The 14,270-nt window shown below is 39.9% G+C and overlaps 1 long non-coding RNA gene across 2 annotated transcripts in view; it reads right to left on the reverse strand.

Annotated features, from left to right (window-relative positions):
* Positions 1–1,574: 1,574 nt before the first annotated feature.
* Positions 1,575–14,270, reverse strand: part of LOC135174038 (uncharacterized) — a 198,486-nt gene continuing 185,790 nt past the window's right edge. For both annotated transcript variants that reach the window (XR_010301730.1, XR_010301705.1), the window contains 2 exons: positions 2,136–2,249; positions 1,575–1,731 (listed from right to left, as the gene is read on the reverse strand). This is a non-coding gene — a long non-coding RNA (uncharacterized LOC135174038). The remainder of the gene's footprint in view (positions 1,732–2,135; positions 2,250–14,270) is intronic.

The raw sequence follows: 14,270 nt of genomic DNA on the forward strand, positions 1-14,270 counted from the left end.
AGACACAGCACTCCTGCCCCACAGAGTACTGGCAGCACTTCTCTCTGCAGGAACATTCAACATGCTACAGTTTTGCCCAGCTACCACAATATATGCTCCAGGTTATCCAGCACAAACCAGAGCAAGCCCCAAGCAACTGTAAACAACACAAGAAGAGGTGAGAGTGCTACACTTCTCTCCAAGTTGTGCTGTGTAACACAACAGCCTTGCCCCCTCTGCTTGTAAATGACAGATTGGCTATGTACAGTCTGGATCAGACTGCCTCCCATATTTGAATTAAGACTTTTTAGGTTAACAAATATCACTCATCATTCATAGAATGTTTGACTGTGTATGTATACTTTACTAAGAAAAACTCACTGTACATTAACATCTCATTTTTATACGGGATACAAAGGAATTTTAAAAGTACTAAGCAATGACAACTTTTTCCTGGAAAGAAAGTAAATGTGTTAAGAAACTATTAAAAAATAAAAAAGCTTCAAAGTGTTCCTAAATACCATCACTGTCTTAAAATCGAGTAACACATTTAGAATAGAAGTGTAATCTTAGTTGTCTAAAATTACATTCACAAAACAGAAAAGTAGCATTATTTTAATGTTCTTAAATTTGAAGGAAGAGGCTTCATTTCTTCATCTGGGGGGAGGGGAAGAGAATCTGGCTAGAACTGTAATTCAGAGTGAATGTGAAAGCATGTTTCAATTTGTATTTTACTCTTTGACAATTGTATTGTGACATATACAATTCCAGAATTATTTAATACATTTTAATTCTTCTTTTACAAGACAACTGAAAAGCTTTCTACAATGTGAGCTGAAGTAAAATGCTCATCCCTGAGCTTCCTAAAGAACTGTGTTCACTCAGATGGTCTTTTTTATGTGGATAAAACCCACATCTTTATTTTCTGCTAATCAGCAATCATAATTAGAAATTATGGACAGTAGAATCTGAAGAGCTGCAAAATTTGTAGAATATATTTGCAAGGCTGATTTAAAAATCACATTGCATAATATATATTTCAACATATTGTCTGGGATGCGTTAGGAGAAATCATTGATACAACCGAGTAAGTCGGTGCTGGCCTTGATGGAATAGTGTTGGCACAAAAGAAATAATGCAGTAATGCACTCTCAAAATGAAAGCTAATAGAGAGCAACATAATAGATATTACCCAGGATGTAATACCCTTTTTCTCATACATACCACTTCATTCACATCAGGATGCAGACAAGCTTAGAAGAGAACTTGTGGGAGAAAAGGGGGAGGATGAGGCATGAGGGTTTGTTTGTGAACAGATGAATTTGATTCACAAATGAAACCTCTCAGGCCCAAGTGCAAGGCACTGATTCAGCACCACCAAGTGTGAATTTTAAGGAACTCTCTCAAACTAACCAGATTTTCAGCACTGCAGATCTACCCTTGAGTTTTGTTCCTTCTCAACAGTTCTCTTTATTTTTATCAAGAAAGTCCCACACTGGTAAGTACCTGAGGGCAGTAACCTAGAGACAGACTGAATTGATTCAAACAACTCTTGTTCACTCCTGAAAAATTTGGCTGGATCTGGATAATTTATGAGGGGTAGTGGGGTGTGGTGTATTTAGTCACATTTGTTATACTTATTTGTGTTGCTTTTGTGCAGCAGCTCCACCACGGTGTATCTTCATAGGACCATATCAGACCCAAACCCCAAAACTTGCAGCAAGTGCTCCTGGCTAAGAAATTCCAATAACACTGAAAGAGCAAAGGACATGACTCTGTAAGTTCCTATACTTTGCTTAGCGTTTTGTTTCCTAACATCTGTACTGTAAAACTAGCAGATTTCTGGATCTGTCACTTCAGAATCTTAGTTTAAAATTGTTTACCACCCTTTCATAAAAACATTTTCTTTGTGTGTGTGAGTGCCCATATCCCTGCACAACTGACATGATTAGATTCACTTTGAGTTGCAAGACAGAGGTATGCATCTCTGTTGTCCTGCATCTTCAGGCAGCCATTTACAACACCAGGATGCAGATACTAAACATTACCTTTGTTATCAGGCATTGCCTCATACCCATGCTGTGCACACCCAAACAGCTTTATAACATGCATGGCAAAAGACAATCAGCCCTCAAGTCTCTGGGCAAAGTACATACCTCTCAATTCTGTCATTGATTTGTCAGGAGATGTACACTCCAGTAGATGATTCAGATGAGGATCCTTTAAAAAGAGCGTGGTCAGATTGACCTGACTTTCACTGAGCTGACAGCCTGGTGAAGAAAGTTAAACTGAATATCAAAATCATCAGCAAAAACCTCCTCTTTCTTTGATTGTACAGTTTAAGAGGAGCCATTCAAGCTCAATTTATTCTCTGCACAGGAACTTCATTGATTATCTCAGACATTCATGCAGGAAGGAAGATGAGATAAGAAGAAAGTTGGTTTTTTTTTTTTTTTAAGTGATTGCAAGATGGAGAAAACTGCTTTGTGAATGTAATATATACCATAAAGTTCCCTTTGTGTAATCTGCTACTGAAAAGTGAGAAGAGTTTACCTTTTCTGAACAAAAGAAACATTAGAGATGGGCTGATGATTACCCAGGGCAGAGAGATGTGAATACTAGGATTAGGGCATATATTCAGATATCAGATTAGCATACAAAAAATAAGTTTTCTTGGGGAAAATATTGCAGAGGTTCTCCCATTGTCTTGCACCATCAATCATCAGCATTGGGAAGAGAAACTGATCACTATTCATTTTTGTTCCAAAGGAAATTATGGTTTTATCTCCAGCCATCAACTGTAATGGGGATTTCCACTGACTTAGAGAGGGATTCAAGACTGCTGCCATGAATGGAGATGGGTTGTCATTTATGTTCCACCAAAATCAAATAGATGTTTCACCAGTCCTGCTCTGGTGAAGAGGGAACTGTGGGACTGCAAGCCTGAACTCTGGGAACACAGAAACGCTGCACTGTTCATTCACACAAATAGGTTACTGCAAAGTGTGAGAAAGAAGTGTGTGCTTTGTCTGAACTTTGGTGATTGTAGTATAAATTAATGGATTAAGTAGAAACCCTGGGAGGGTCTCACAAGTCAGTAGCTCAAATGCAGTTACCCCTTCACAGAAAACATAGAACCATAGAATCATAGAAACAACCAGGTTGGAAGAGACCTCCAAGATCATCCAGTCCAACCTAGCACCCAGTCCTAGCCAGTCAACTAGACCATGGCACTAAGTGCCTCATCCAGGCTTTTCTTGAACACCTCCAGGGACAGCGACTCCACCCTGGGCAGCCCATTCCAATGGCAAATCACTCTCTCTGACAAGAACTTCCTCCTGACATCCAGCCTAGACTTCCCCGGGCACAACTTGAGACTGTGTCCCCTTGTTCTGTTGCTGGTTGCCTGGGAGAAGAGGCATCACACTTCCTAAAGGAGCCAAGGCATATTCTTTCACAGGAGGGCAATTCTTGTGCATTGATTGGTGAAGGAACTTTAAGTTTACAGATTTCTTGAGTCTATTTACAGACTACCAAAAAATCATCGAAGGCAACATCCCATGCAGGCAAGCTTTTATGGCTGCACACTTTGAAACAGCTGTTTCGACTGAAGACGATTTATCATCATACTAGAAGAAAATAGAGGGGACAACAAGGCTCAGTCAAAGCACCTTTGAGCTTTTTTGATCTCGATATTACTCTGTGTCATTCCAGTCCACTGGTGCAAGCCAAAGTGACATGTGGAATGGATCAGTCATGAGTAGCACTAAAAAGTTACAGTTTGTGCTCTTAGTTGTAATACCTCTGCTGACAGCAGCTGAGGACTGGTGTGGGATACTATAGCATAACTACACTAGAAAAATAGCTACACTACACTCCTCTAGCTGACTAGCTGAGATGTCTTTAAATCTCAGTTACAAAACATCTGGAAAGAGAGATTAACTTAACCTGTGTATTAAAACAAAGCACATCTCTACTGTTGCAGTTAGACTGATGTGAAGTAAACGGGCAGAAGCATTCCTACTTCGCAGGTTACTTCTACAGGGTCACAGCAGAGCTGGTTGTAGCTATTTCAGGAAATAAGAGCTGCAAGGCAACTGAAAGTGTGAGTGTGCCTCAGGGAAAAGTTGATCACACCAGTTTGTGTACCATATCTTCTATATCTGCTTATACTGGTGTTAGCTTTTTGTGTAACTATAGGCCATAAAGCACAGAAGTGGGTGACCCTTGAATTCTGATGTCCTCTCTTATGTTAAATCCTTTGGCTTTGGTCAAATCTCCTAATATTTTTGATTCCTGTCATTTATCTTCACAAATGCAAAAAAACTACATCTCCTGTGTCATACAATCATAGAATCATAGGATGCTTCGTGTTAGAAGGGAACACAAAGCATCAATCTCATAGTAGGGATGATTTTCACTAGGTTGGGTTGCTCAAAGCCCCATCCAACCTGGCCTTGAATTCTTTGTGGGAGGGGACATCCACAACTTCTTTCCATAACTTATTCCAGTGTCTCACCACTCTTGCAGTAAATAATTTCTTCTTAATCCTAATCTTGATCTACCCTTTTTCAGTTCAAAGCTATTATCCCTCATCCTGTTGCTACACTCCCTCATAATAAGCCCTCCTCCAACTTTCATGTAGGCTCCCTTAAGATTCTGAAAGACCACTATAAGGTCTCTCTTTTGCCTTTTCAACAATAAACAGCTCCAACACTGTCACTGTGCCCTCACAGGGAAAGTATTCCAGCCCCTGGCTCTCCTCTGAACCCACTTGAGCAAGTCAATGTCTCTCTTACACTAGGGGCTAAGGACACTGCAAGTGGGATCTCACCAAACAGAGTGGAGGGGGAGAACACCTCCCTCGACCTGCTGGCCACATGTCTTTTGATGTAGCCCAGGATACAGCTGGCCTTCTGACAGACACAGGTTACTGGCTCATATTCCATTTTTCATTCAACAACATCCCCCAAGTCCTTCTCTGCAGGGCTCTCAGTCTATTCTCCATCCAGCTTGCATTTGTGCTTGGGGTTGCCCTGACCCAGGCGCAAGGCTTCTCACCTGGCCTTGTTGAACTTAATGAGATTCACCTGGTCATGTCTCATTATCGCTGAATCTTTGTATACTACTGCTGATTTTACCACAGATTTATGCAGAATTAGCATTCCCTGGAAAAAATGTAGGGAAGCTGTATCATGACATACCTTTTGAAAGCTCAATACAAGGTACAATATTCATGTTTTGCATTTCTCTGGCATATTCATGCGGAGGGGGATGTTTTCTAATATTTATAGTCTCCCAAACGTTCTGAAGCTGACAAATCCAGCATTATTAAATAGATACTTAAAAAAAATTACTCAGCTGCTAAACCAATCACTGTAGGTTGCAGCTCAAAATGAAGTTGGAAATCTGCACCTTTTAATAAAACAATCTGCTTGAGAGCTGATGATATTTGGTTATGGAATTTATCTGTAAATATAATTAAAAATTCAACGAGAGAGTGCTCTGAACTGAGGGGTAAATATTCAGCACAATGCAGAGTGCTCAAGCTACATGATTCCCATTATCGTTAATGGGAGTCCTACAGCTAAATCCCCAAGCATCACGCTAAAAATTTACCCCCTAGTGTTTGCAGATGGAACAAAAGGATTATTGTACATACCAGCAGAAAATAGAGTTACCACTGACATTTTGACCAGAAAGCTTCCATCAGAATTGATCGGCGAAAGATTTTTAGCTTACTAACTCCCCCACAGAACATTTCTTTGGGGTTTCTTCCACCTAAAAAGGCATTCTTGATTTTTAATTCATTTCTATTTACTGGTTTTCATGTCATTGTATCTCTCCTTCTGGCTTCCTACCAGAACACTTCTCTGTGCTTCAATCGAGGCTTCCTGGCTTCGGCACGCACAATTTCAGGTCTCTGAACCTTAAACATAATGGACATAAGGACAGAAGAAATGTACATGTGCCAACAACCTTTCAGCTGAGTTAGCAAATTTACCCAGTAATAAAATGCTGCAGGGGACTTTGGAGGCGATTAAAAAGTTAAGGGGGAGGGGAATTCACACAAGTAACTTCATTCTTTCCTAGTTTGCACCTTCTGGTCTTCTTGGTTTGAGGCTACCAGCTGTCAGGTGTCCTTAACACCACTGAAACCAATGACAATTGAGGAGTTTAAGCCTGATCCTGCCAGAAGATTTAACAAGCATCCTTGATTAGATATGGGCTGGAGCAAAGCAATACAATTCTTTAACATTTTAAGGAGCTTTTTGATAACACTTTCTTAAATAATGGAAACAGTGTTTCTGAGCAACCTTTTAAAACACATATATATGTATGTATATATAAACACACATGCACATATGCACATATCAAAATGAGAGGAAACCTCTTAAAAATCACAAGTTCACAGCTTGCATCAAGTTTGAAAGAACCTTCAAAGGTCATCATGTTCAACCCTCCTCCAGTGAGCAGGGACACCTCCAACTAGATGAAGCTGACCATGGCCACATCAAGTCTGATATTGTCTCCAGGGACAGGGCCTCAGCAAACTGGTCCAGTATTCTACCACTGTTACTGTAAAGAATTTCCTTCTTATGTCCCACCTAAATCTGCTATCACTGCATGCCCTTCTAAACAGCCCTTGCACAGATTTCCTGTAGGTCCCCTTCCAATATTGAAATGTAGCTATAAGGTCTCCCCAGAGCTTTCTCCTCTCCAAGCTGAGCAACATCAACTTTTGCAGCTTGTCTTCACAGGAGAGGTGCTCCAGCCCTCTGATCACCTTTGTGGCCCTCCTCTGGTCTATGTCTCTGTTATGTCAGAGGCCCCAGAGCTGAACACAGTACTCCAGGTGAGATCTCACCAGAACAAGGGAGAGGGGCAGATTCACTTTTCTCAGCCTGCTGGCCACACTTTTGATGCAGCCAAGGATGTGATTTGCTTTCTGGGCTGCAAGTGCTCATTGTTTGCGCATGTCTAGCTCCTCCTCCACCAGCATACCTAAGTCCTTTTCTGCAGGACTGCTCTCAATTTCATCATCCCCCAGCCTGTATGGATGTCAAGGATTGCCCAGACTGAGGTGCAGGACTTTGTGCTTTGCCTTATTGAACCTCATGAAAATCAACTCATCTCACCCTTCCAACATGTCTAGGTCCCTCTGGATTGCATCTCATCCTTCAGTATCATCTGCAAGTTTGCTGAGGGTGCACTCGATCTCACTGTTGATATCACTGGTGAACAGCACTGATCCCAGTAGAGGTCCCTGAGGGACACAACCTGTCTCTTGTCTCTGTCATTGGGCTGTTGACCACTACCCTTTGTATACAATCACCCAACCAAACCTGTTATCCACTGGATTTTCTGCAAATCAAATCCACCTCACCAGCTTAGTGAGAGGAATGTTGTGGGGCTTTACAAAAGTTCAAATAGATGACATCTGTTAGTGTCCATTCATATAGTAACATAGAATCATAGAATCAACCAGGTTGGAAGAGACCTCCAAGATCATCCAGTCCAACCTATCACCCAGCCCTATCCAATCAACTAGACCATCATCATAGAAAGCCACTAGGTTGGTCAGACAGGACTTTCCATTCCTTGATTTCATTTATTCTAACTAAAAAATATCCAAAGGGATGTTTATCCTTTGTAAACTGTGCTGCAGTCCTGAGTGAATTTTTATGGATGAGTTTTAAAGCTCTCAACAATAGAGGCTTATAATGGAAATATTGATAGACCATTATTATAGTGCTGGTCATAAATACAATGCAATTTCATTTTATATAACATTCTTCATACAAAGTACCACAAAATGTTCTACAGTCAGCATCAATTGCAAGATAAAGCAAAGGTAAAGGAAATTCAAAGGCAAAATTTCATTGATTTTAGCAAAAGGAAATAATTCCTTACAATATAACACAAATAAAAGTGTAAAATTCCTCCTGCTAGGCTTTTCTGTAGCAAGCTCTTAGGAGGGTGGGAATACATAAATAAAATGCACTCTTCTCTCCAAAATTCAGCATTTCAGTTCCTAGTTCTTCTCTTTATATACACTTGAGGCTCCTTTATGTATCTCAGCAAGGACTTTTGTTAGATATTCTGTCAGGATCAGGCCTAAACTCCTGAACTGTCATTATTTCAGCAGGGTTAAGGACACCTGACAGCTTGTACCCCCGACCCAAGAAGAGCAGAAGGTGCAAACTAGGAATGAGTGAAGTTGCTTGTGCGAGTTCCCCTCCCCCTCAACTTTTTAATCACCCCTAAAGTCCCCTGCAGCATTTTATTGCTAGGTAAATACTATAATGAAAAAGCACCTACATGACACAAGCCACATGGGCAGAGACAGCTATTAAAACTGAAATGATTTATTTTGTAACAATCCGAGGTAGCACACTTTAACTCTAGGTATAGCAATCCCTCCATTTCTGCTTGCCTCATTTGCATAGGTAATTGACAGCTTGTTAACAGCTCATTAGGAACACTGAAAACCATGTGACAGATACAAACCTAGTGCTAGAGGGGAGAAAATCTGTGAATTACAGTATATTGAAAACTCAATCAGATCCGGAATTACAGGTCACAAAACAAGCTGATTATTTTATTAGGGTAAAAAAAAAAAATTCAAAGGTTAACGTATCATTTTTCGACCTGTATTTTTAAGATAGCAGGCTACAAGGTAATTAATTAAGTGTCTGATTGTGATGTCAACTACTATCCCCTGCCACAGTTGGGTTTAGGAAGGATACAAGGTTGACACAGTAGCACGAGTAATAATTGCTGAGAAATTTTTGTAACGCTAAAAAAGTCTTGAGATGGTATTCAGTTTTGGGTTGGGAATATACCTTTCTTAGAAGAGCAAGTAACTTACAGACCCTGTAATGTAATATTCAATAACTGAGAAAAAATCTGAGGAGTAATTTGATTTTAGTCTATAAAAAGAAGATAAGTGTTTTGATTTGCACATTCTTACTCTCTGTAAATTTTGATGTGCCTTTTTTTTTTTTTAAGGACATTTGCATATAAACAGCTCAAGTAGCAGTTATATCAGCAAATCTGCTTTTTGTATTACACACACACACACACTGTAATCTTGCTTTTCTAGCACTGCTAGCAGAAATACAGTAACCTGTAGAAATAAAATGGTCTTCTTGCAAAAAAACTCTCCCTTTCCTTGAAATCCAATATGGATTCCTTGTAACTCAAGTGACATTAGCTGAAGGGAACAGAGCTGGCTGAACACATTCTATTCTGTAGAGGAAACCAGTAAGCTGTATGATTTCAGATTTTCTTAATTCAGTCACCACTGGCTTATAGATACTTCCATCATCTCTCTGAAAGAAAAAAAAAACAAACCCATATATATCAACAAAAAGTGACCACATCTAAAACCTTGGCTATTTAGCAAAAGGAACAATGCTAGGGTACAGAATCATCAAAATCTCCTAGTGCTTGCTCACCAGAGGGTTGTGCTGTTTCAGTTTAAGAGGTGCTCTGTGTCAATATGGATATGTATATGTTATTTAGATAAGTTCCATAAAAATAACTTCTGATAGAACTTCTTATCTGAAATAATGAATCTCATTCTGTACTATGAGTATAGCTGTATGACTACAGTACTCTGGCTGGTGCCGATAAAATCTCCACGTGTGGACATGGTTTAAGAGAGATTAAGGAGTCTGTGACCTGCAATACAAAGAAAGTCACTCTTTTGAGTCACTTCAGCACTTTCAAAAGCTCTATCTTTAGTCTTCATTATGAATATAGCCAATAGGGCTGTTGTGCCCCCAGCATTAATTGCACTGATGCCTGCACCACTGAAGCTATGCTGTTGTAGCTACAGCAATATAAACTTCTAATGCAGACATGCTCCAACTATATAAGAGTTTTACACACAGTAAAACTGACCTCAGGTTTGCACTGAGATTAGGCAAGCTATGCTCCACATGCAGTAAAGAAAAATTAGATCCTTTGTTATCCTTGAGAAGATATCAGGTGAGGAGTTTTGTCCAAAGAGAAAGCCAGTGCATGACGGGTAAGAAGCAATGGTGACAGAAGAACAAAGTTCAAGATCATAATTAACCAAGCCATCATAGCATGGTAAATAAAAGAGATGGTAAAGTCACTGTATGTGAGAATAAGAAACAGGGAAAACTTAGACTCCAAACCCAAAAATCAATTAATTTTACTTATATACTTCTTCCTTTGACCATACCAGTACAAAACAAGACAAATGCAGTGTTTGACAACAGGACTCATACCTGAGTCCTTAAACAAATGTCTCTGGGAAAAAGGCTTGGTCTTGGATTTTCACCACACAGTGCTTCAGTTGAGTATATGATTTCAACACCGATGTTCTTTGAGGCTCAGACTTTAATTCTAATTATTTTTTTTCCTCCTTGGATTTTCATGTGAGAATCTCACTTTGATTTGCTTCCTGCAGGGCAAAGATAAACACTGGAAATCAGTAACTAAACTTTTTCAAAATACAGATCACTTTCAGTTACAATGGACTGAATTACTACTGAAATTCTGGGAATATATTCTTCTTCTGCATTAACCACTTAGTCAAACCTTGTAGGCAGATGACATGATAAAATGAAGTTTGAACTTTTCCTGTAGATTAATTCTCTGACTCACGACAAGAGACTTCTAGTTTTCATTAACTTAAGTGCCATTTGCTTAGGACTTTTCTTTTTCACAGTTTCTAATCTATAGCTTTGTCTGGTCTCAGGAACATATTAGGCTATGTTTCTCTTTCCTGAGTTCTTGAGCAAGAGGCGTACAGACTTTTCAGAAAAAGAAAAGGGCTGCTTCACTTTGGCTTCCAGCTTGTGAACACATAAGAGACTTGATTTTGTTACTGAGAGTGTTTGATGCTCAACTTGTAGATGGCTTGAGTGTTCACAGTTCAGTGTCACTGGCAAAAGGTCTTCAGCTAGTAGCATGTTCCTATCCCCTTCCTTGCAAGACAGTATGCTATCCATCACACTGCTGTTAAGGAAAGAGTGCCAACCCAGTACATACGAAGTCTTTTGACATCCAGGTGTCCAAATGCAGTCTTATACTGCATACTTATGGGAGAAAGTTCTTCCCAGAGAGAGTAATTTCCCATTGGAATGGGCTGCCCAGGGAGGTGGTGGAGTCACCATCCCTGGAGGTGTTCAAGAAAAGCCTGGATGAGGCACTTAGTGCCATGGTCTAGTTGACTGGATAGGGTTGGGGAATAGGCTAGACTGGATGATCTTGGAGGTCTCTTCCAACCTGGTTGATTCTGTTCTGTTCTATTCTATTCTATTCTATTCTATTCTATTCTATTCTATTCTATTCTATTCCATTCCATTCCATTCTATTCTATTCTACTTGAGGAAATAGGAATGACCTGGAAGCTTTTTTTTAGGAACTACATGGTAGAGTTTTGGCTTTACACTTGCATGGCACTATTGTTTTGAACAAAACCAAGTAATTCTTCATCTCTTCACATCATAACCTTGTACAACAGCACCTGTCCTCTGCTATCTTTCTACAGCCCTCGCCACAGTGGAAAGTACATTTGCCTACCAGCTTCCTTCTGGTTTTACAGTTTCCGACTGTGATCTTATTGTGACCTTAATATAGACAACAAACAGCAAATTCATTTCTTTTATTACCTCTTTCCTACAGATGTACATTGTCTGTATTTTTTTTACTATTGGCAACAAGAATAATTAAAATATACCTCTAATTCCTGCTAACTCTTCTAGTTCATCAGCAAACATTTATATGTCAGCTTCTAAAGGGCAATATTCCCTGCTGCCAGTTTTACAAGGTACTTACTGAGAACATCTTTTCTTTTTTGCATGGCTGAATATACATTTAAGTGACATTGTGTATTTTTAGCTCTATACTAAATGCACTTCCACCAGGTTGCAAAAGTGCCTGGGCCAGGAAGTAAGAGGAAGGAAAATGCATGTTTAGAAGCAATGAATTCTAACTTTCAAGTCCATTCCTCAGGTATTCAATTTCCTTTCAGCTAGGCAGCTTTAGACATCTCATGCTTTCCTAAATATTCATCCTGCTTAAACAAATAATGTAAATAGCTGTAATATGTGCAAAGGGTCTCTCTAGGAGTCTGGAGGAGATAAAGAGCTTCTTCAAAGCTTGGGAAATAAGAACAGATTTCAATACTGACTGACAAATTGATAACAAACCAAATAAGCCCTTTCTAAGAATATCTGACATCCAAATTTGCAAAAGCCACAAGATGCCTTGCAATGTCAGAAGGCACATTTTGGGGGCTGAGTTTTGGGTTTTGTTTTAGGGGAGGGAGAATTCAACTGTAGAGCAAGTTTTGCATATGTTCTTTCCTAAATTATGACATCAGCTTTACAAAGTGACACACTACAGATGGTCCTTTGCACCTTGCAAAGTACAGCAACTCTTTCATTAAATCTGAAATAAAAGTGTAACTAGAAAGGCTATATTCTGGGGATGAGAACAGTAGCTCAAAGAAATCATTCAAAACAAACTATTTGAGTCTCTGTCTATATAGGTAACAGCAAGTAAATTGAAAACAAAATCAGATCCATTAAGTGGCATATTCTATAGACTATTTCCTTGCTTTCTGCTACATTTCTACTGAATGGTGCTTCCTACTTAGGCCTGCTTTTTTTGCAAGGCTCAGAGATCACAGCATAGGAAACAACAAAAGAAGCAGGGAAAAAATACAAAAAAAAACAAACAACAACAAACCAAGCAAACAAACAAAAATCAAACAAAAAAAAAATCAACCAAGATGTAAATAAGAATCATAGAATCAACCAGGTTGGAAGAGACCTTCAAGATCATCCAGTCCAACCTAGCACCCAGCCCTAGTCAGTCAACCAGACCATGGCACTAAGTGCCTCATCCAGGCTTTTCTTGAACACCTCCAGAGACATCGACTCCACCACCTCCCTGGGCAGCCCATTCCAATGCCAATCACTCTCTTTGACAAGAACTTCCTCCTAACACCCAGCCTAGACTTCCCCCAGCACAACTTGAGATTGTGTCCCCTTGTTCTACTGCTGGTTGCCTGGGAGAAGAGACCAACCCCCACCTGGCTACAGCCTCCCTTCAGGGAGTTGTAGACAGCAATGAGGTCACCCCTGAGCCTCTTCTTCTCCAGGCTAAAAAACCCCAGCTCCCTCAGCCTCTCCTTACAGGGTTTGTGTTCCAGGCCTTTCATCAGCTTTGTCATCCTTCTCTGGACATGTTCCAACGCCTCAACATCTCTCTTGAATTGAGGAGCCCAGAACTGGACATAGTACTGAAGGTAATACTGTGATACTGTGATACTGTGTGGCCTGACCAGTGTTGAGAACAGGTACAAGCTGCACACATAGACAGGCTGTGAAAGTATGTTTCTGAAGCCTAAAAATGTTGGAAAATACGTTCTTGAAAATGTAGATGCACTGGTATACCTGTTTATGCTCACTAAGGTGACTATTTGGGTAAATATGTATAAGGAAATAGCCAGATGTTTAAATATCTTTCCAGCCCTTGAAAACCTTATCATTCTAGAGAAGCACAGCAGTCTATCTAGTGCATACACAGATTTGAACAAATTAAACTATTTTCTTTTTAATAACTTGTCCTTTAGGTGCATGTTATCATGTGTACCATAAATTAGAGCTGGAATGTAATTTGCCTGGTTTTATCCACAAACTACTGAGCCACTGCACTAAAATTCCCCATGCCTCACTAAGCACCACAGGGGCATGTAAAACAAAAGCAGATGGAGCAGGCACACACATAGATTTTTATATGTATTAACACATACCAAAAAAAAAAAACCCAGCCCCCCCCCCAAAAAAAACCCAACAAAAAACCCACCCAAACGAGTTTTGCCTTTTGTGAACTCCAGACCAAAAAAAGAAAAGTAGCCTCATTCCTGGGTTAGATAACATCACTTAGGATAGGCTTCTGTATTTTTACTTCTGTTCCAGATTCTAGCATATTATTGCTTTACTTATACTCTTTTCTAACTGGAATTGAAACAGCAAAGTGGAATTTACCATACAAAGCCTATCCACTAAATCAAAAAAATCAGAATACAAGCATCTTACAAAATAGAATCACAGAATCATAGAATCAACCAGGTTGGAAGAGACCTCCAAGATCATCCAGTCCAACCTAGCACCCAGCCCTAGCCAGTCAACTAGACCATGGCACTAAGTGCCTCAGCCAGGGTTTTTTTTAACACCTCCAGGGATGGTGACTCCACTACCTCCCTGGGCAGCCCATTCCAATGCCAACCACTCTCTCTGGGA

Source organism: Pogoniulus pusillus, chromosome 1 (genome assembly GCF_015220805.1).
Source record: "Pogoniulus pusillus isolate bPogPus1 chromosome 1, bPogPus1.pri, whole genome shotgun sequence".
NCBI lineage: Eukaryota > Metazoa > Chordata > Aves > Piciformes > Lybiidae > Pogoniulus > Pogoniulus pusillus.